The sequence below is a fragment of the Trachypithecus francoisi genome, unplaced genomic scaffold (genome assembly GCF_009764315.1).
Source record: "Trachypithecus francoisi isolate TF-2019V2 unplaced genomic scaffold, Tfra_2.0 Lachesis_group13, whole genome shotgun sequence".
In the NCBI taxonomy this organism is placed as follows: Eukaryota; Metazoa; Chordata; class Mammalia; order Primates; family Cercopithecidae; genus Trachypithecus; species Trachypithecus francoisi.
Window position 1 is genome coordinate 78,668,813 of NW_022681458.1, and position 23,362 is coordinate 78,692,174.

At 34.3% G+C, this 23,362-nt stretch overlaps 1 long non-coding RNA gene across 1 annotated transcript in view; it reads left to right on the forward strand.

Moving 5' to 3' along the window:
- The first annotated feature begins 940 nt into the window (after positions 1 to 940).
- The window catches only part of LOC117095391, a 73,608-nt gene continuing 51,186 nt past the window's right edge, over positions 941 to 23,362 (forward strand). The window contains exons 1-2 of the long non-coding RNA XR_004441952.1: positions 941 to 1,086; positions 6,509 to 6,623. This is a non-coding gene — a long non-coding RNA (uncharacterized LOC117095391). The remainder of the gene's footprint in view (positions 1,087 to 6,508; positions 6,624 to 23,362) is intronic.

The following is a 23,362-nucleotide window of genomic DNA, read 5'->3' on the forward strand; positions in this document are numbered from 1 at the left end:
ATGAGATACTCAAATAATGTTTTTCAAATAGTTAAAAATGTTCTCCCTTTCAAGAATATTAGGCAAAGAAAATTCAAAGATGCACTTAAAAATAGACCAAAACAAAGATATGCTAATTTTACTAATACTTTAAGAAAAAATTTCACTGAAAATTTTCCTACTTAGATTAGGTATACATTGGAAAATGTATGATGATCAGAATTTCTTTGCCATATGTCAGTGCTAACCACATATCTCTGTAGAATTAGGAACAGGAAGAATGCAGGAAATTTATGTGGCATAAATTTACACCTAAAACCATGTGGAGCGTGCACTGTCTCAATCAACCTGGTTTTTTTCCTCATTTAGTGGTTCTCTACTTTAACCCTGGATTGAGTCTGATATAGTTATGATTTACGATTGGTGGGAGGGGCTAGGACTAAGCTGAAAAGGTAAAGGGAATAAAAAGAAGATTGTCCAATTCTCTTTCTCTGACAATAGCCATCAGCAAAGCTAACTAGAACCTGAATTAGCTTGAGATGTTAGTAAAACACGTGACAGCAAAGAGGTTTACATTTTCTCTTCTAAAAAGTTTAAGCTATTCTAAAATGGACTAGGTTCAATATCTGGCCCAAATTATATCCCCATAATGATCTAGACCTAACTTGTTTTCCTTCTCTTTTCGCATTTTTTTTTTTTTTGAGACGGAGTCTCGCTCTGTCGCCCAGGCTGGAGTGCAGTGGCCGGATCTCAGCTCACTGCAAGCTCCGCCTCCTGGGTTTACGCCATTCTCCTGGCTCAGCCTCCCGAGTAGCTGAGACTATAGGCGCCCACCACCTCGCCTGGCTAGTTTTTTTGTATTTTTTAGTAGAGACGGGGTTTCACCATGATAGCCAGGATGGTCTCAATCTCCTGACCTCGTGATCCGCCCGTCTCGGCCTCCCAAAGTGCTGGGATTACAGGCTTGAGCCACCGCGCCCGGCCCTTTTCGCATTTTCTTTAGATTCAGCCCAGGGTCAGAAATCCAGGCTCCTTTGCCCATCTAATAAGAAAGAATGAAAGTTGAAAGCCACTCTCAGAAATGGACATGTAAGGAGACATACCCAGGTAACACGGACACAATTCCGCTTTAGTATTTTGAATACTGTCATTAATCAGAGTGGTTCTCTTCTGACATTGATTCCAACCGTCTCACCAACAGTAAAAGGAGCCATTAATGAAAGTCTGCTTATCAGTAGCCCTTTTACATTAGATTATTTCTACATCAAAGTAATTCTTTCAAGTTAAAGGTGATAGCAAAAGAATTCAAACCTGAACCATACTGATGCTATAGATATAACTACTAATTTACAGTAAATCAAACAATAGAAAAACATGCTGAATTACATCACAGGTATGCAGTCAGACAAATACAGAATGCATCTATAAGACACAAATATTGAAAGAAAAAAATAAAGAGGGAAAGGAAATGACTCTGGATGAAAACAAATCGAAGAAATAAACCAAATGCAACATTTTTTAACTTTTATTTTAAGTTCAGTGGTACATATGCAGGTTTATTACATAGGTAAACTTGTGTTAAGGGGGTTTGTTGTACAGATTATTTCATTACCTAGGTATTAAGCCTAGTATCCATTCATTATTTTTCCTAATCATGTCTCTCCTCTCACCCTCCATCCTCCATAAAGTCCCCGTGTGTGTTACCCTCTACGTGTTTATGTGTTCCCATGATTTAGCTCCCACTTATAAGTGAGAACTTGCTGTATTTGATTCTCTATTCCTGTGTTAGTTTGCTAAGAATAATGGCCTTCAGCTCCATCCATGTCCCTACAAAGGACATAACCTCATTCTTTTTTTATGGTTGCATAGTGTCCCATGGTGTACATGGGGTGCATTTTCTTTATCCAGTCTATTGATGATGGGAATTTAGGTAGATTCCATGTATTTGCTATTGTGAATAGTACTGGTGCATGCATTTGTCTTTATAATAGAATGATTTCTATCCCTTTGGGTATATACCCAGTAATGGGATTGCTGGGTTGAATGGCATTTCTGTCTTTAGGACTTTGAGGAATTGTCACACTGTCTTTCACAATGGTTGGACTAGTTTACACTCCCACCAACAGTGTAAACATGTTCCATTTTCTCCACGACCTTTCCAGTATCTGGGTTTTTTTTTTTTTTTTAACTTTTTGATAGTAGCCATTCTGACTAGTGTGAGATGTTATCTCATTGTGATTTTGATTTGCACTTCTCTTATGATCAGTGATATGATTTGACTGTGTCCCCACTCAAATCTCATCTTGAGTTATAGTTCCCATAATCCCCACATGTCCTGGGAGGGACCTGGTGAGAGGTAATTGTATCATGGGGAGTTTACCTCCATGCTATTCTCATGATAGTAGTGAGTTCTCACGAGATCTGATGGTTTTATAAGGGGCTTTTCCCCCTTTTGCTCAGCACTTCTCCTTACTGCCGCCATGTGAAGAAGGACATGTTGTTTCCCCTTTCACCAGGATTATAAGTTTCCTGAGGCCTCCCAAGCCCTGCAGAACTGTGAGTCCATTAAAACTCTTTCTTCTATAAATTACCTGGTCTTGTGTATGTCCTTATAGCAGCATGAGAATGGACTAATATAGTCAGTGATGTTGAGCTTTTTTTTCATCTGATTGTTGGCTGCATGTGTGTCTTCTTTGGAAAAGTGCCTATTCATGTCCTTTGCTTACTATTGTATAGTGTTGTTTGTTTTCTTCTTGTAAATTTGTTTAAGCTCCTTATAAATTCTAGATATTAGATCTTTGTCAGATGCATAGTTTGCAAAAATTTTCTCCCATTCTGTAGGTTATCTGTCCACTATGTTGATAGTTTATTTTGTTGTGCAGAAGCTCTTTAATTTAATTAGATCCCATTTGTCAATTTTTGCTTTAGTTGTGATTGCTTTTAGTGTCTTTCTTATGAAATCTTTGCCCATGCCTATGTCCTGAATGGTATTGCCCAGGTTTTCTTCCACAGTTTTTATAGTTTCAGGTTTTACATTTAAGTCCTTAATCCATCCCAAGTTAGCTTTTATATACCGTGTAAGGAAGGGGCCCAGTTTCAGTCTTCTGCCTATGGCTAGCTAGTTAGCCCTGCACCATTTATTGAATAGGAAATCCTTTTCCCATTGCTTGTTTTTGTCAGCTTTGTCAAAGATAAAATAACAGTAGGTGTGTGGTCTTATTTCTGGGTTCTCTGTTCTTTTCCATTGGTCTATGTGTCTGTTTTTGTACCAGTACCATGCTGTTTTGGTTACTGTAGCCCTGTAGTATAGTTTGAAGTTGGTAGTGTGATGCCTCCAGCTTTGCTCTCTTTGCTAAGGATTGTGTTGGCTATTCAGGCTCTTTTTTGGTTCCATACAAATTTTAAAATAGTTTTTTTCTAGTTCTATGAAGAATGCCAATTATAGTTTAATAGGAATAGCATTGAATCTATAAATTGCTTTGGGTGGTACGGCTATTTTAACAATATTGATTCTTCCTATCAATGAGCATGAAATGTTTTTCTATATGTGCCATCTCTGATTTCTTTGAGCAGTAGTTTGCAATTCTCCTACAGATTTTTCACCTTCCTAGTTACTGTACTCCTGTGCATTCTATTCTTTTTCTGTCAGTTAGGAATGGGAGTTTCTTCCTGATTTAGTTCTCAGCTTGACTCTGGGTGTACAGGAATGCTAGTAATTTTTGCACATTGATTTTGTTTCCTGAGACTTTGCTGAAGTTGTTTATCAGCTTAGGAAGCCTTGGGGCTGAGACGGTGGGATTTTCTAGATATAGGATCATGTCATCTGCAAACAAGGATAGTTTCACTCTCTCCTAAATAAATGTAAGACAAATTAAGAAACAATTAAAACAAACTTAAGAATTAAGAAATAATTAAAACAAACTTAAGAAATAAATAAACCAAATGCAATTTTTTAATCATGATTCAAACAAGTCAGTCAAAAAACCTACTCACAGCATTTAGGGAAAATTAAATACTGATTGTATATTAGATGACATTAATAATGTAACATTTTTAAAGTGTGAAGCTGCTACTGTGATTATTTTTGAAGCCCTAATTTCTGAGAGATATATACTGAAGCTTAGATTTTAGATTTCAAAATGCAGTCTGAGATTTGCTTGAAAACAACTTACTGGTATATATAGGTGAAATAAGATTAAATAGTTACTGATATTAAGTATGAATAAAATGTATTCATTATATTCATTTCTTTAGGTTTGTTCAAAATTTTCCACAACAAAAACTTCTAACAAATAAATAATAGCGATGATGGCAAGAGTGTGCTTGTGTGTGTTTGAGTGTGTGTTTGTGTGTTTATATATTTTGAGATGAATAATCATCAGCTAAGTTGAGAATTTCTCTTTCTCTGCTGTAAGTGACTAATTTCTCCAACAGGCTTCCCTGTTAAAATATTATTTTACTTTGTCAAAGATCTGCATTATAGAAACAAATGTTAAAGAAACAATGCTGAATATTGGCTCATAGAGACGAAGCAAAGAGAAGGGAGGATTACTAAAGTATATAATTTCAGTGTAGTTATACAAGGTAAGTTTATATTAAAAATGGGACTCTTTAATAAACATTTAGTAAATATCACATTAAAATGTAAATGACTGAAAAATATTCCCCTGAGATTATAAACAAAAATAGGGACCTATATTATCACTTCAATTCAGCATTGTACTAGAAATCCTGACTAATACAATAAGATAAGAAAAACAATTTTAATCTAAAAATTAGAAAGGGAAAAATAAAGCTTTTATTAACTACATATGACACATGTTAATGGAGAAAACGCAAAAAGAATTTATCAGTACTCACAAGTTAATTTATCAATGCCATTCCATTAAAAAGTCAATATGCAAAATCAATTGTATTTATACATACTAGCAACAAGTAATTAAAAATAAAATGTATAAAATGATACTATGTATAATAGCATTCAAAACATAAAAATTCTAGGAATAAATTTCTTAAAAGGCATATACTAATGCTACACTGAAACATAGAAAACGTTAGTGAGTACAATTGAAGATTAAAAGATAATATAATAGAAAATACCATCTTCATGAATTGGAGTGCTACTAGATTCAATTTTGTAAAAATGTCAGTTTTCCCTAATTGATCTATTTATTTAATATAATTCCAATAAAAATCTCAGAAGCCTTTTGTTTTCATAAAAAGTCAATTCAAAAATATATATGAAAATGCCAAGGAAATTCAAGACAAACTAGAAGAAGTACAATGTTAGGGGTTGTTCACCACCAGATATAAAGATACATTGCAAGCTAGAGTAATTAAAGCAGTATTGCTGAAAAAGATAGGCCAAAAAAAAATCAATAAAACAAAATAGAAAGTGTAGAAACAGACCGGCCTATATGGCGAGTTGATTTACAACAAAAGTAGCATGGCAGTGCAGGGCATGTTTTTTAGGAAATGATGATGGATCAATTAGATGTGCATATGGAAAACAGTGAGTCTTCACCTACTTCATACTGAAGTATTCCAAATATTTTGTAGATCTAATGTGAAAGATATTTTAAAAACTATCCTTAGATGGAAGAATGTAAACAGGACAGCAAATGCATGAACCACAAATTAAAAATTGTTAAATCTGATTATATCACAATTAAAAGTTTATTTTTAATCAATAGAAAAAATTAAAAGAGTAAAGAGGCAAATCCAAGAGTAGGAAAATATATCAGATTGAGAAAGAGAGAGACACACAATGGTAAAGAGAGAGACAGATATAGACATAAATGTATCTCACAATGCATTTGTATCCAGAATACACAAAGAATTTCTATAAGTCAATAAGAAAGTAGAAACCCAGTTAAAAATGGAAAACTTTGCTGATTAGGCACTGCTCAAAAGAGAAAAACTAAAATGCTACCAAACATGACATGCTTCACCTTATTAGTCAGTTAAAACTAAATGGATTACTGCCACACACCCCAGAATAACCCTAAGATAACGGGTTAATAAAGATGCAAAGCAAGTAGAATTCTCATACTCTTCTTCTGGAACTATAAATTGGCACAACACTTTTGGACGGCAGTTTGGAAATATCTACAAGTGCTGAACATATGCATCACCTATGGTCAAGTAATTTCTCTCTATGGATATATGCACCAAAATGTATGTTAAAAATGTTCATGGCAGGACTATTCATAATAGAACCAAAGGGGCAACAACCCAAAGATACAGCAGTAGAATGGATAAATAAATTATAGTATGTTCAAGCAATGGAACACCATATAACAACAAAAATGATTGGATCTCACAAATTCAATGTCGAATAAAAAGAGCAAGCACACAAAAAGTACATACAGTATGATTTATCTACAGTATATAAATTTCAAAATCAGGCATACATGATGTATGGTGCTAGAAGCCAGCATAGTATTGACACTGAAGGGTGGTAGTGACTGGTGCCTCTGGACACAGGTAATGATTTTTTTCTTGATTTTTTCTTTTTACTTTGTCAAAGATCTGCATTATAGAAACAAATGCTGAAGAACCAATGCTGAGTATTGGCTCATAGAGACAAAGCAAAGAGAAGGGAGGATTACTAAAGTATATAATTTCAGTGTAAGTTATACAAGGTAAGTCTTGACTGTATAGATGCAGTTACCTTATTTTAAAAAATCCATCCAGCAATATATTTATTATTTATGTGCATTTATATATACATATATATGTAGTTGAATTAAAAGTTGAATTTTAAAAATGGAAACAATATTTTTGCAAGAGTCATACGTGTCACTTTGTAGGAAGCAGTCACTATTATGTTTTCATATATGAAACTGGAATATTTGAGGTAAAATAAAAGAGTTGTGTAATTGGAGAAATCCTGGATCATTTGAGTTACAAATCTCTGCAGCTAGTTCCACAAAATACTTGGAAATTTAGTAACCCTCTATAATTTCACTGAAAGGATGTGTATAAGTACTGTTAGAAGTGACTGATAGTTGTCACTTATCTATATGTCTCACTTATCTATATGACTCACTTACTATATGTCACCTATGAGATATATATGTTTTTGTTTGTCCGTTCGTTCGTTTTTGAGACAGAGTCTTTCTTGTTCTGTTGCCCAGGCTGTAGTGTAGTGATAGGATCTTGGCTTACTGCAACCTCTGTCTCCCAGATTGAAGTGATTCTTGTGCCTTAGCCTCACAAGTAGCTGGGATTACAGACGTGTACCAGCACATCTAGATAATTTTTGTATTTTTAGTAGAGACAGGGTTTCACCGTGTTGGCCAAGCTGGTCTCGAACTTCTGACCTCAGGTGATCCACCCGCCTCAGCCTCCCAAAGTGCTGGGATTATAGGGTGAGCCACCGTGCATGGCCAAGATATATACATATGTTTTTAATCTAGATATGCATAAATCCGTTTTTTTAGGTTAGAAATATTAATGAAGAAAAATGATTGCATTATTATTTTTCTTTATTTACTCTACCATATTAGTGCTTGACTACTTCATTTGTTTCCTGTAATTATGTCCTCTGAGACATGACTACGCCTATTGATTCAAATACACAGAAGTTTTTGGGAATGAATCCATATAAGGCAAAAATATTTCCAATGGGCAAATATAAATTTCATGGCTAGACCAATTTTTGTGCAGATAACACTGCAATCATCAATGGTTGATCTTGTAGTTTTAGGGTTAAGCCCTGCATCAATATAGATGTGAATTTCCTTTCCAAATAGCCGTTCTGCTGGAGTTTCTCTTGTCGTCAATCAGTTTCATTTTTGATCAAAGAGCAAGCATGGAGATTTGGATCACGATGAACTACTGATTCCAAACTTCCTAAATACTACTAATCCTCTCATTTTTAATGTAGGTATTTTGGATATGATATAATCATTTATTTCAACATTTCCCTCCTTCAAAATTGTTGAAGGTTTATATTTAAATATATTTTACCTCTGTGTAAATTTGCTTTATTTAGCAGTAAGCATAGAATTCTGCAGTTATGGGCATAAAACAAAATGAAAATACTCCACAAATAAAAGGCATAAGTATAGCATTATTATTTAGGTATAAGTATAGCATTATTATTATTATCTATCTATTCAACATTCTTTTCCACAGAACACTGAAGGTAAAACTTAGTCACTGAATGATCAGCTACCAATTAAATAAATTTTGTTAATGCCTTTTCATTAACATGGCTTTTGTTAATATGTTAGTAGCTACATATTTTCTCTTAAAGTGGTAAATAAAATGCAATGTCTCAAGCCACATATTAAAATCAGCCTCATAACTGTGTCATTATACTTCTTGCTTTATAGATATTTAAAGTTTAGAATATGAAAAATGAATATGAAATATATGTTCTAATTTGTCTCATATAGGCATTGTTGGTAGAGTTGCTATTTTTTTTGTTGTTGTTGAGACGGAGTCTCGCTCTGTCGCCCAGGCTGGAGTGCAGTGGCCGGATCTCAGCTCACTACAAGCTCCGCCTCCCGGGCTTACGCCATTCTCCTGCCTCAGCCTCCCGAGTAGCTGGGACTACAGGCGCCCGCCACCTCGCCCGGCTAGTTTTTCGTATTTTTAGTAGAGACGGAGTTTCACCATATTAGCCAGGATGGTCTCGATCTCCTGACCTCGTGATCCGCCCGTCTCGGCCTCCCAAAGTGCTGGGATTACAGGCTTGAGCCACCGCGCCCGGCCTAGAGTTGCTATTTTTAAGAGAAAATCTCATTTCTCTCTTTAAGTTTTCCTAAAATGTGGGAAACCCTAAATTGTATAGGAACATGTAAGTAGTGTTTGTTTCTTCCAGTAAGTAGGTTGTTTGATTTCCCAGAGGGCAGGTGGTAAGCGCAGGGAGGAAGTAAGGCAAGGCTTTGTGGGAATTATTTGAGCCTTAAAGAAATTTAGAAGGTTTGGAAGTTAAATAAGGTTCAAGTTGGTTCTTATTGTGAATGTCTAAACTGTTTTTCCCTTCCTTGGTGAAGTGCCATAAAGTCAGGTGTGAATAGACTGTGAAATGGGCTTTTCTTGTGTAGCAAGCTTCAGCCAAATGGTGATTTTGTTTAAACACGTATGGCAGCAGCCTGTTTTGTGGGAAAGTTTTATATATAAACCTGAAAAACGGATCAAATGGAAATTATTCCTAAATTGTATTTAAATCATGGGATAAATCTTCATTTTCTTCTACTATATTTAGGCATTTTTAGCCTAATTAGTAAAGATTTGAGCTATGTATACTTAAAAGAATGTATTTTAATGTAATATAGATTAAGTTTTAAGTATTAATAGGTATACACAGAAAAACAACAATGTAAAGTGTGACTAAAAAACCACCTAAGTAAAAGAGACAAAGAATTGATTGTGCATTTGTCATACTGATGGCTCATTACAGAAGTTACTATGAAACAAACATGGTTGACATTTTCAATTAAGAAAACAAGAAAAAGCAAAAATGAATGCTCACATGGGTTTTCTTAAGGGGTTATTAATAATGGTAATTCTTATCAGGGTTTCTGTTTTATAAAATGAATACATGCTTATTATAGAAAATATGATAAAAACTATAGTAATAATAACATGTATTTAAAGACTTGTGTATTCTGGAATGTTGTATTGTTGTATTAGTTCTTACAATAACCTTATGAGGTAGCCATTATAATTATTTAACATATTACAAAACAGAAAACAGATATATAACTTCACTTTTTACATAAGTTACACAGCTACTAAGGGGCAAGGCTGGGATTCAATTATATCTCTCTTTGACTCTATATTATAAACCTATATTATATGACTCTATATTATGAAAAGTAGGAAAAAAAGAAAATAAAAATTGCCTACAATACCACAATTCTAATATAGCTACCTATATCTCCAGACCAACATGTAAAATATTTATAAATTCAGTATGGTTAAATGATAGTTATTGTGATTTTTACTTAAAATTAAAATTCCTAATGAGTCCTTTGTATTCCCAATTATCAAGGCTCTACTAGGATGTGTTGCTCAGAAAAACGTGATCAAAACTTATTCCATTTTCTAATTGAAAACTTTGTACTAAGTTAACGGAGATGACATTGCTACTTTTCTTTCGTCGTTTTTTCATGAATGCACTGATGAACATAAGATTGGTGGTCTTAAAATACAGGCTGCATTCTTTTTCATCCCACTTTGTTGATCCATGTCCTTCTTACCAGTTTCAATGTAGATGGTCCAAGAATAGCACCTAACTATAAATCATCAGGTTTGATTTATTCTGCCTTTAAAGTTGTATGCCTTTCTCAGACCTTGGCCACAACAGGCTCCGAGTTAATGTCCTTTGCAACCTCTGGGAAGAATGTTGGGGATTTAGTAAATATTAAATGTTGCTTGTTGAGTGTTTAGAAGCGACTTATTTCAGGGCTACAAGATCAAACTCCTGTGCTTAAAATGTTTGATGATCACCCAAGCCACACCCCTATGGCACATTGTTTATGAACTTGAACTATTCAAGTTCAGTGTGATAGTTAAGATGGTGCACTGATTGGTGGTCATGGTCCACAGAAGTGAAATTGAAACCTGCCTGTAGCCATTGAAGGAACCACCCAGTATTTAGGAGCTGCTGAAGTACAGAGAAAGACCATGACAAGGTTGAGTTGATGTACTTATGTGTTTTGTTTGCTTTCAAAATAGTTTCAGCAGGATAACCTTGATGCTTATGAAATAATTTTATGGAAGAATAGCCATATCAATCATTTTTACTTAATAAAGATGCATTGATTTATTTGGGCTTAAGACTTTCTGCTTAAAGAGGGACCTCCGAAATTTATAGAATAAGAAAAATCAAGAAAATCTGGCATGAAAAGCATTATTGAACCAAATGAAGTTGTCTTACGTTGTACTGGATTTATTGTCATTGCTAACAGTTTTTTTTTCTTTATTATATACAATGAAATCAAACCACTTCTGACACAAATGAGCACAACTATGTAATATTTTATTAATACTTCTTCAAGAAAATTATCAGATAGTGATAAGACAAAATCAGAAACCATGGCCTAATTTCAACTTCCACCATTGAATTGTGGGGGTGAGCATGTCAATAATCTTTGTTTTCTGGAATTGTAAAGTGGGTACAATTTGCAAATTTTTACAAATATTGCGGAAGATCTGAAGAACGAACCTGTCATTTTCATTTTCAAGGACGGGATGATTCTCACTCTTCTTAACATTGGACCCAAATGTTTGATAGAATATGGAGGGGAAGAAATAGTAATAATTCTCTGAAATATCATTGATTTGAGCAAAATAACCATATCCTCAATAATCACAAAACCACCAAAAGGAATAAGGGAAGGAGCTGATCTTTTCTTTCCCTTGTCCGACCTAAACACCAGTTCAATACTCTTGCCACTTTGGGGATAAATTAATCATATACAATTGGTTACAAATGTATCAAATACATATCAAATATATATGTATTAAATAAAAACATTTGGCTCCCTTTCCAAATTTTTCATCTGTAATTGGAATATTCTGTTTCACATAATCTACCACCTCAGAGCAGAAGCAAATATAGCAAGACATGAGGCATGGAGGTACCTCTCTGGAAAGCTAATAATTTCACCAACTGGCCTTCCAGGCCCTCCTTAAATCATTCTCCCAGTTGGGACTTCCGCGTGAATTCGGTGTCCCTTGTAGTAGAAATAACCTTTCTCTGTTGAATGAGGAGAGGAAAAGGGCAGAAGCCACCTTCTATGGGTGTATATGATTGTGTTTTCTCACCAACGTGAAATCACGGAATGATTTCTTTTCTGATTCCACAAATCATTCCACATTTTTCTTAAGAATTCCTTAAATCAGGATTACACCATCTTCTGCTAATTTAGAAAAAGTATCACTTTGGTTTTTATGGGAAATCAAGTAAACATTACCCTGCTTAATATTAGTCATCTATGATTCTGCAATAGAACATGTCCAATCAAAATATCTGTATGAGATTGTACTGCACAAAAGATAGAGACAGAGAGATTTACATATAAGAATTTCCTTGAAGACAAAAGTTCTATTAGGCTGGTGTGAAAGTAATTGCGGTTTTTGTTATTAAAATTGTAAAACCACAATTACTTTTTCAACAACCTAATGACTATAGTAATATCTGCCATAAGAAACTAAATAGATTTTAATCTGCACATCAAACCAGATATCCAGATAAACAAATTTGTCTTTCTCTGAATTATTTTTATTATAATCATCATCTATTATTCTTCTACATTGTCTTTATTTCTTCTTTATTAATAGATATCTGTATATAATTTAACCTACCACTTGCATTAAAAACAAACAAACAAAAACTTCTAAAAATTAGATGTCAGTTCTATCACCAGGTATTTTATCATGAATGTCACTATAAATTCTCATTGATTCCTGTTTATATTCATTGAAATTTGCCACAATTACTGTGACATATAGAAAGAGTACATAGTTTACTCAACACTACTAACTGGCTCTAACCTGGTGGTTTTTTTTTTTTTTTTTTTTTCTGCAAGTGTTGACTTATAAAGAGAGGGAAACTATAGAAAGTAAATGTAGTGAGAATTGTTTCATTTGTCATATAATCTCAGAAATTTAGGTATTCTTTTAATAGAATATCCCACATCTCAAAGGGATAGTCTCCGAATATTCCTCTGTTGATCATGTTATTGGGAAACAGAGTCTTACTACAAATTCAGGGCATCCTGTTTATGGTAGAGGTGCGCTTCTCATCTTTTCCATGTGTGTTGTATCTTTTCAGTAGGTGGTGAAATTTACAGTGAGCAACTGCCTGCCTGAAACCAGGATATGCAGAAATCAAGTACAAAGTCAAAAATAGGACACAAATACCCTTATCCCTAACCTCTTACTCAGTCCACAGCACTGATTTTCTCTTTGCCCTAAGGTAGCAATAGCAGGCATAGCTAGGTGCCAAGAACTTGTTCTTTCTGTCATCAAGAAATAAATGTCATGGGTAAAGGAGCTAAGCTAGTCACTGATTGTGAAGCACTTTGAAAATGGAAAACCAAACATAGTGTAAGTGCTAGATGATGCTATTATTCAGAAGGTAAGAAACTGAGTACAGAGCTATCATTATGATTATTTGTAACATGATTGAGCAACATAAGTTTCACTACGAAATTTATTTTAGTACAACAGCAGACCCTGAGGTCCTAACTGGAGGCTTTGATTATATTAACCAATTAGTAGCATTCTGATGCTTAAATATTTGCAGGGCATCACAAGACAATCATGATCATATAGGCAATGTATTTTTCTCATGTCACTCTATAAATGAGAAACACACTTCTGAATGGAGTAGTGCAGTGATCCTTAAAATGGAAACTTTGATGAAAGAACTGACAAAGAGTATAATGACTCATAGTACTTAAAGTAAGACATTTAAACACACTTCTCCAAAATTTTCCTACTGAACAGAGCCTCTTGTTTAGGGAAAACTGATACTACTATAACATAATCATAAATCTTTATGTATGACTCTGTTCAGAGAGTCAGCTTTACCACCCTTAGGAAAGAGCTCCCAGGAGTAACCGTAAAGCGAGGCAAGTGAAAGTGACAGGTCATTTTTATCTTAATCTCTTGGCTCTTGTTTATATTTCTTCCCCTTCAGGCATGACCTTTCTGTTTTATTTCATCTATCTAACTTTGACCTAGTTTTCAAAGTCCAACCCATGTCCCCAAATCCTCAATGAAGTCTTCACTGAGGAGTTCAGCTCACATTGACAGCTCCCTTTAATTAACTGGTCAGTATACAACATTAAAGTATGTTCCAACTTTTTCTTATAATTTTTAAACATACAGAAAATGGGAATTAATAGTTTAGAAACTACCCGTATATGCTACTGAATACATATAACACCAAATTCAACAATTGACATATTTTCTTATATTTAATTTTTTGCTAAACTATTTCCAAATAAGCTGTGGAGATGATACTTCATCACTAAGTGCATCAGCATACATTTCCTAAAAATAAAGATATTTTGCTACATGGTCCCAACACCATTGGCATACCTACGAAAATTAAAAATTATTCTATAGGTTGGTGCAGTAGCTCACACCTGTAATCCCAGCACTTTGGGAGGCTGAAGTGGGTGCATCATTTGAAGTCAGGAGTTCCAGACCAGCCTGGCCAATGTGGTGAAATCCCATCTCAAAAAACAAAAAGCAAAACAAAACAAAAAAAATGAGCTGGTCTGGGCGTGGTGGTGCGTGTCTGTAGTCCTAGCTATTCAGGAGCTTGCTTAACCCCGGGAGGCAGAAATTGCAGTAAGCCAAGATTGCGCCACTGTACTCCAGCCTGGGTGACAGAATGAGACTCTGTCTCAAAATAATAATAATAATAATAATAATAATAATAATAAATGATTCTATAATCTAAAATAGAGTCTGTATTAAAATTTGCACAGTTGTCCCAAATAGCAGTTAGATAGCTGGCTTTATTGAACCAGAGAATCCAATTAACATCACGTTTTGTATTTAGGGATTGATTGCTATGCGTCTTTCCATCTTTAGGTCTTTTTCCCACTCTTTGGTCAGAAACATACACTCACTTTTTAAAATCTTTTTGAAGATACTCAACCATGAGTTCTTAATAATATCCCACAACACGAATCTGTCTGACTGGTACCTTATGCTGTAATTTAAAGTTTATCTACACCTTGAATTTTCTGTAAAAGGAAAAAATAACTCAAAAGGTATGATTAAATTCTACTTAAATACTTTTGGCAAACAAATTTTATAGGTAATGCTGTCACCTATACATCATATGAGGAGTCACATAATTTTAGACTTTTTGACTAATAATGATGCTAATTTAGATCATGTTTAAGGTGATGGCTGAGAAAACTATTCTTTGAAAAACCTTACTTTTCCCTTTTTAGTTAGCAGGCAATGCTTCATAGTTCTAATATTTAATCTCCAACTTCTTTCCTGTTTTATATTTCCTGCTACATGTAACATTCTAAACATTGGCAACTATATTTGACATTATTTTCTATTAGCTACAGAGTCTGTAACATCACAGTGCTGAGCATTCAGTAAGTACCTAATGAATACTTATTAACTAAAGGATTTGCAACAAAATCTGACGTATCCTGGCTATTAATGACTCAATATTTGGCTATAGGTGGGTAGATTGCCCTAAGAAAATGTGCCTAACTTCTGCTTCCAGTTAAGATGAAATAGTTTTAGCAGACTGATGTTCCCACTAAGATTAAAAAAAATACAATTCAGATATTTCAGAGTTTCCAAGGCAGCCAAGATTTGAAAGGCCAAAATATCATAAATAAGTAATGTTAACTGAGGTGACTCCAATAATCTGTATACCTCTCTTCCTCTTGGGGCATATAGCAATTCTTGAAAGGAGTAGAATGAGAGGACAAGAATCCACAAAAGAAGGTTGCTAGAAGAAGCCACTAGGGCTGAAAATAATGTCATGAAACTAGAAAGACAAAAATTAGAGTTCACAAAACCCAAAGCAGTCAAGACATGAGGAACCAAGATCTGTAAGAAAAGTGAAGTTCAGAGACATTAATCTGACTTCTGGCAATTATTTACATAGTAAAATGTTTGCCAAATTCCTAAGTTTCACAGCTCAAAAGGTAACAAGCCAAGCAGAAAGCATCTTTTAAAAATGTAGAATTTCCATGGTGTATATGTGTAACATTTTCTTAATCCAGTCTATCATTGATGGACATTTGGGTTGGTTCCAAGTCTTTGCTATTGTGAATAGTGCTGCAATAAACACACATGTGCATGTGTCTTTATAGCAGCATGATTTATAATCCTTTGGGCATATACCCAGTAATGGGATCGCTGTGTCAAATGGTATTTCTAGTTCTAGATCCTTGAGGAATCGCCACACTGTCTTCCACAACGGTTGAACTAATTTATACTCCCACCAACAGTGTAAAAGCATTCCTATTTCTCCACATCCTCTCCAGCATCTGTTGTTTCCTGACTTTTTAATGATTGTCATTCTAACTGGCATGAGATGGTATCTCATTGTGGTTTTGATTTGCATTTCTCTGATGACCAGTGATGATTAACATTTTTTCATATGTCTGTTGGCTGCATGAATGTCTTTTTTTTTTTTTTTTTTTGAGGCAGAGTCTCGCTCTGTCGCCCGGACTGGAGTGCAGTGGCCGGATCTCAGCTCACTGCAAGCTCCGCCTCCGGGGTTTACGCCATTCTCCTGCCTCAGCCTCCCGAGTAGCTGGGACTACAGGCTCCCGCCACCTTGCCCGGCTAGTTTTTGTATTTTTAGTAGAGACGGGGTTTCACCGTGTTAGCCAGGATGATCTCGATCTCCTGACCTCGTGATCCGCCCGTCTCGGCCTCCCAAAGTGCTGGGATTACAGGCTTGAGCCACCGCGCCCGGCTGAATGTCTTCTTTTGAGAAGTGTCTGTTCATATCCTTTGCCCACTTTTTGATGGGGTTGTTCGTTTTTTTTTTCTTGTAAATTTGTTTGAGTTCTTTGTAAATTCTCTATATTAGCCCTTTGTCAGATAGGTAGATTGCAAAATTTTTCTCCCATTCTGTAAGTCGCCTGTTCACTCTGATGGTAGTTTCTTTTGCTGTGCAGAAGCTCTTTAATTAGATCCCATTTGTCTATTTTGGCTTTTGAAGCTGGAAACCATCACTCTCAGCAAACTATCACAAGAACAGAAAACCAAACACCACATGTTCTCACCCATAAGTGGGAACTGAACAATGAGAACAATTGCACACAGGGAGGGGAACATCACACACTGGGGCCTGTCGTGCAGTGGGGACCTTGGGGAGGGATAGCATTAGGATAAATACCTAATGTAAATGATGAGTTGATGAGTGCAGCAAACGAACATGACACATGTATACCTATGTATCAAAACTGCATGTTGTGCACATGTACCCTAGAACTTAAACTATAATTTTAAAAAAATGTAGAATTTTTGTAGTTTCATAGTACTGGAAAAACAAAACGAAACAAAACAAAAAAACCTGTAGTTAAGGACATGTAGAAGGGAGGGATTCTGGTAAGTAATTAAGACTCTCAGTTAGGAAACCTGAATGGAAAATCCTAGGAGTGGGGATAAACTCTAGGTAAACCAACCCAATTCTCCCCTGAGAAATAGCATCTATAACAAAGTATCAAGGACTGAAACCCCCATCTTAAATCAGCTCAGTCTTTGATTAGCTCGTAGTGATCTATGCTACTCTAATTTCCCGCCACATCTATCCTACTCTAGTTGATTCTCTGAAGGAACATAAATAACATCTTCTAGAGTCTCTATAATGTTTAATACACAATATCCAGCAATTATTCAAAAATTACCTGCCATGCAATGAAAAAGGACTCGATTTTTTAAATCCAAAACCAAAACCCCAGTAACAAAAATTGTTAGCAACATACACACAGGCAACCCAGATGTAGGAACTGCCTAAGATGAATGTTTAAATAACTGCTATTGGTATGTTTTTAAATGATAAAGTGAAAATTTTCACCTGAGAAATACAATCTATAACAAAATATCAAGTAAAATTTAGAACTTAAAAAGAGAAGAACTGAAATGCAGGACTCAGTAGATGGGTATAAAGCCAGATTGGAGACATAAAAAGAGGATTGGTCAGGTTGCAAATAACTGAGGAGAAAATACAAGGACTATGACACGGATATAAAAGAAAATTAAATATGCAGAAAATAGCATAAAGGATGTAGCAAAAACACGTACATATGTGTAACTGGTTTTTCAGAAAGAAAGAAAAGAGAGATTGTGGCTAAAGTAGTATTTTAAAATATTGGCCAAGACTTTTCCAAAACTAATGAAATAAGTCAGATTCAAGAGCAACAAAACCCCTAGCAGAGTAAACAAAAAGTAAATCATACCTAGCAAAAACATTCAAAATCTAATGAAAACAAAAGAACATGCAATCTTAAAAGTACGTAAAGGGGAAAAGAGCACATTTACCTGCAAAGGAGCATTTTTATCATGGCTTCTCAAATGACACAACTGAAGATGGAACACACTTGAAAAACATGTTTAAAATACTGAAAGAAAATGACTACCAATCTGTAATTCTATATCCAGCTAATATTTCTTTCAAAATAAAAGGTGAAATAAATTATAAACTTATGAAAGCTTTTAAATTATTTAAAATTTAAAGCTAAATTATTTAACCGTTTAAATCTATGATCAACTTTGAGTTAACTTTTCCATAAGGTATGACATTTAGGTTAAGTTTTCTTTTTTCTTATTTTGCCTGTGTTTATTCAATTGCTTCAATGCTGTGTGTTGAAAATGTTATTCTTCCTCCATTAATTTCCTTTTACACTTATGTTCAATTAATTTGGCCATATTGTATGGTACTGTTTCTAAGATCTCAATTCTGTTTCATTACTTTCTGTAACTTAATAACACACAGTCTTGATTATTATAATATCTACAAATGATTGAAATTGGACTAAGAGATTTCTCCCATTTTATTCTTCTTCAGAATTGTTTTTGCTATTCGAGTCACAGTATATAAATATTTTTATTTATTAATTCTTTTTGCTAACAGCTTGTAAATAATTTTTGTATCTCTATACATGAAGGATTTTGTTGTGTAGTTTTCTTTTTTATACTGATTTTGTTCGGCTTGAGATAGTGACTTCATAGAATGAACTGGGATGTGTTCCCTCCTCTTTCATTTTCTGGAAGAGTTTATGTAAAATTGGTGTTAATTCTCCCTTTAGCTTTTGGTATAATTTTTAGTGAAGGTATCTGTCTTCTCTGTATTTTCTTTGTCACTTTTATTGGTTGTTTCAGAAACTAACCTTTTGTTTTTAATTCTTTTCTCTATCATTTTCTATTTTCAATATCATTGACCTCTTCTCTTTATAATTTTCTTCCTTCACTTATTTTGGGTTTAGGTTGCTCCCCTGTTTTTAGATTCTTGAGACAGTAGCTTCTATCATCTACTTGCTACTTTTCCTCTTTTCTTTTAAGGCAGGGTCTTGCTCTGTCACCCAGGCTGCCCAGCTAATTTTTTTGTTTTTTTAGTAGAGATGGGGTTTTGCCATGTTGCCCAGGCTCTTTGTCCTGCTTTCTAATGTAAGCACTAAATGCTACAAATTTTCTTTCCAGCACTGCTTTAGCTTCATTTCACAAATCTTGAAATGTTATGTTTTTGTTTTCATTTAGTTTACCGTGTTTTTTAAAATGTCCCCAGACTTTCTCTTTGATTCAAGGATTATTTAAAAACATATGATCTATTTTTCAAATGTTAGGAAAACTTTTTGGTTGTTGTTGTTATTATTGATTTCTATTTTGATTTCATTGTGGTCAGACAACACACTGTATGTTTTCATTCTTGTATATTTGTTGAGGTTTGTTTTATGGCCTACCATATGAATTACCTTGATATATATTCTATGAGAGTCTGTAAAAAATGTGTATTCTGCTGTTTAGGGGAATAGTCAACAAAATTTTATTTGTTTCTGTTGGTTGATGATACTGTTGAGTTTTTTCTATACCCTTGCCAATTTTTAGTCTAGTTTTTATGTCAATTGTTGAAAAGGGGGTATTAAAGTTTCCACCTATAATTGTGGATTTACGTATTTCTCATTTAAGTTTTATCAGTTTGGGCTTCATGAATTTTGAAACTGCTGTTGATATGACAGATATACATTCAGAATTATTACATCTTCTTGCTGTATAGACACTTTTATAATTATGGAATGTTTTTCTAATAAGAGTCTTTGATTTGAAGTTTACATTTTTGCTCTTCTAAATATAAATATATTTAAGTGAATTTATTGTATACAGAATAGAGTTGTGTCATGTTTTCCTATCCACTGTTTCATAAATGTCTTTTAATTGGTGTATTTAGACCATTTACAATAATGAGATTTTCAGAAGCATTTGAACCAGAGCAATTCCACCTTGAACAGCGGCTAGGTAAAATGAGGTTGAAACCTACTGGGCTGCATTCCCAGGAGATTAGGCATTCTAAGTCACAGGAAGAGATAGGAGGTCAGCAGGAGATAAAGGTCATAAAGACCTTGCTGATAAAACAGCCTGCAGTGTACAAGCTGGCCAAAGTCCACCAAACCAAGATGGCAAGGAGATCTCTGGTCATTCTCACTGCTCCTTATATGCTAATTATAATGCATTAGCATGCTAAAAGACACTTCCACCAGTGCCATGCCAGTTTACAAATGCCATGGCAACATCAGGAAGTTATCCTTTATAGTCTAAAAAGAGGAGGAACCCTCAGTTCTGGGAATTGTCCACCCCTTTCCCAGTAAACTCATGAATAATCCACCTGTTGTTTAGCATGTATTCAAGAAATAACCATAAAAGTGGCCAACTAGCAGCTCAGGCTGCTGCTCTGCCGATGAAGTAGCCATTCTTTATTCATTTACTTTCTTAATAAACTTGCCTTCACTTTACTCTATGAACTCAACCCGAATTCTTTCTCGCACAAGATCCAAGAGTCTTCTTTTGGGGTCTGGACTGGGACTCCTTTCCAGTAACAAGATGAGAATGTAGAAACGTAAATCTGCCATTTACTTTTGGTTTTCTGTTTGTTCTTTCTCTTTTTCATATCAATTTTCTTATTCTTGCCTCTCTACACGTTACTTGAACATTTTTCGAATTCCATTTGATTAATCTAGGGTGTTTTGAGTGTACTATTTTGTGTATCTTTTTAGTGATTGGTTTAGGCATTACATTACACAGATATTACTTATCAAAGTCCACTGGCATCAGCAATTTATCAGTTAGAGTGAAGTTTAGAAACCTATCTCTCTCTCCCATTTATAATATTAGTATAGTTGTCCTAAATTAGTCTAGTTGTCCTAAATATTTTCTCTACATATATTGAAAGCCAGACACTTAAAATTTTATCTTCAATAGTCAAAATATAACTTTAAAAATTTAAGGAAAAATAGGACAGTTTATTGCATTTACTTACTCTTTTTTTTATCATGTTCATTCCTTTCTTGTTTTATAATTTTCTTTCCATTTAGGGAACTTCCTTTAGGCATTTTTTTAAGGTAGGTCTCCTTGCAACAAATTAATTTTTTCTTCATCTGAGAATGTCTTGATTTGATACATGACTGAAAAATATTTTTGCTAGAAGTGGAATTAATTTTTTCTTCATCTGAGAATGTCTTGATTTCATACATGACTGAAAAATATTTTTGCTAGATGTGGAATTTTAGTTTGACACTTGTTTTCTTTTACTGTCTTTTAATGCTGTGCCACTTCCTTTTGGCCTCCATGATTTCTAATAAGAAATCTACTGTTTTCCCCTTAGGATGTCATTTATCTCTCTCTGGCTGCTTTATATATTTTCTCCTTGTCTTTAGTTTTCTGAAGGTTGACAATGAGGTGTTTTAGCATAAATTACTTTAGGTTCATCCTGTAGATTTTTCATGGAGATTCTTTTTTCGTTTTTTTTGTTTGTTTGTTTGTTTGTTTGAGATGCGGAGTCTTGCTCTGTCGCCCAGGCTGGCGTGCAGTGGCCGGAGCTCAGCTCACTGCAAGCTCTGCCTCCTGGGTTTACGCCATTCTCCTGCCTCAGCCTCCCGAGTAGCTGGGACTACAGGCGCCCGCCACCTTGCCCAGCTAGTTTTTTTTTTTTTTGTATTTTTTTAGTAGAGACAGGGTTTCACCGTGTTAGCCAGGATGGTCTCGATCTCCTGACCTTGTGATCTCTAGTGTTTTTTTTTTCCCAAATTTGGAAATTTTTCTGCCATTATTACATTGAACACACTCAGAGGACCACCTTCTTTTTTCTTTCCTTCTGAAACTTTGATGACACAAATGTTAGATCACTTATTACAGTCCCACAGGTCACTACGACTCTGCTTATTTTCTTCAGTCTATTTTCTTTTCATTATTCAGATAATTTCTGTTGTTCTATCTTCAAGTTGAATGATTCTTTCTTATTTTTTCTCTATTCTGTTGTTGAACCCATTCCCTAAGGCTTTTATTTTGGATTTTGCATACTTTCAGTTCAAAAATTTGCGTGGTTCTTTATAATCTTCTATAATCTTCTATTTGTTTAATTTTGTGTATGGTAAAAGAGGAGTCCAGTTTCATTCTTCTGCATATGGCTAGCCAGCTTTCTATTTATTGTTTGTTTGTTTCAAGCAAGTTTATAACTGCTCATTGAAAAAAAATTTATCTTGGTGGTTTTAAATTCCTTGTCTAATAATTCTAACATCTATGCCATCTCTTTGTTGACAGTTGTTGACCTGATAGCTGGGGTGGCATCAGAGGACTCAAAGTGGAGTCTCAAAACTTTTACTACTGCTCAGCAATAACGAAGCCATAAGATTTTAGAATGTGGAAAATCATTAAGATAAAGAAGGAAAGTATATAATGATAAAAATGTTCCATTAATCAATAATGTTATTAATACTAACTTTGCATGTACAAGTATTAATAAGAGCTCAAAAATATATGAAACAAAACCAAGAGAAAATAAGCAGAAATAGAAAATTCACATTTATAATTGGATATTTCAACATTCCTCTCTAAGTAATCAATACAACAAGTAGACATAAAATCAATAAGGATTCAGAAGTCCTGAGCAATATTATCAACCAACTTGATCCCATTGATATTTATGGGACACCCCACATGAAAATAGCAGAATATATATTCTTTCTAAGCACAATTGGAGCTTTCACAAGCTGGACCATTTTCTGGACCATAATACAAACCTTAACAATTTTAGAATGACTAAGAGGATGCCATTTTTTCACCCTAAGGGAATCAAACAAGAAATCAGTAACAGAATGATATCTGGAAAATACCTGAATATTTTGAAAATAAAAAATACAATTCTAAATAATATATGGGTGAAAGAAGAAATCACTGAAGAAATTAGAAAATATTTTGAATTGAAGGAAAATGAAAAAATATAGCAAAATTGTAGGATGTAGCTAAAACAGAGTTTAAAGGAAATTTTATATCAATAAATGCATATATTAGAGAAGAAATATCTCAAATCAATTTTCTAAGCTTTCATCTGAAGAAACCAGAAAAAGAGGAACAACTAAAACCCAAAGTGAGCAGAAAAAAAAAAATAAAAGTACGGCAAAAATCAAGTAAATTGATAAGAAGAATTAAAGAAAAATCAAGAAAACCAAACCTGGTTATTTGAAAAGAATTTTAAAAATGTATAAACCACTAGTCAAAATAGCACACACACAAAAGTAGACAGACTTACCAATACCAACAATGAAAGGGAGAATATCATTAAAGACTTTTCAGCCATGAGTAGGATAATAAGACTATTATGAAAAATAGTATGCCCCAAAATTCAACAACATAAATGAGATAAAAC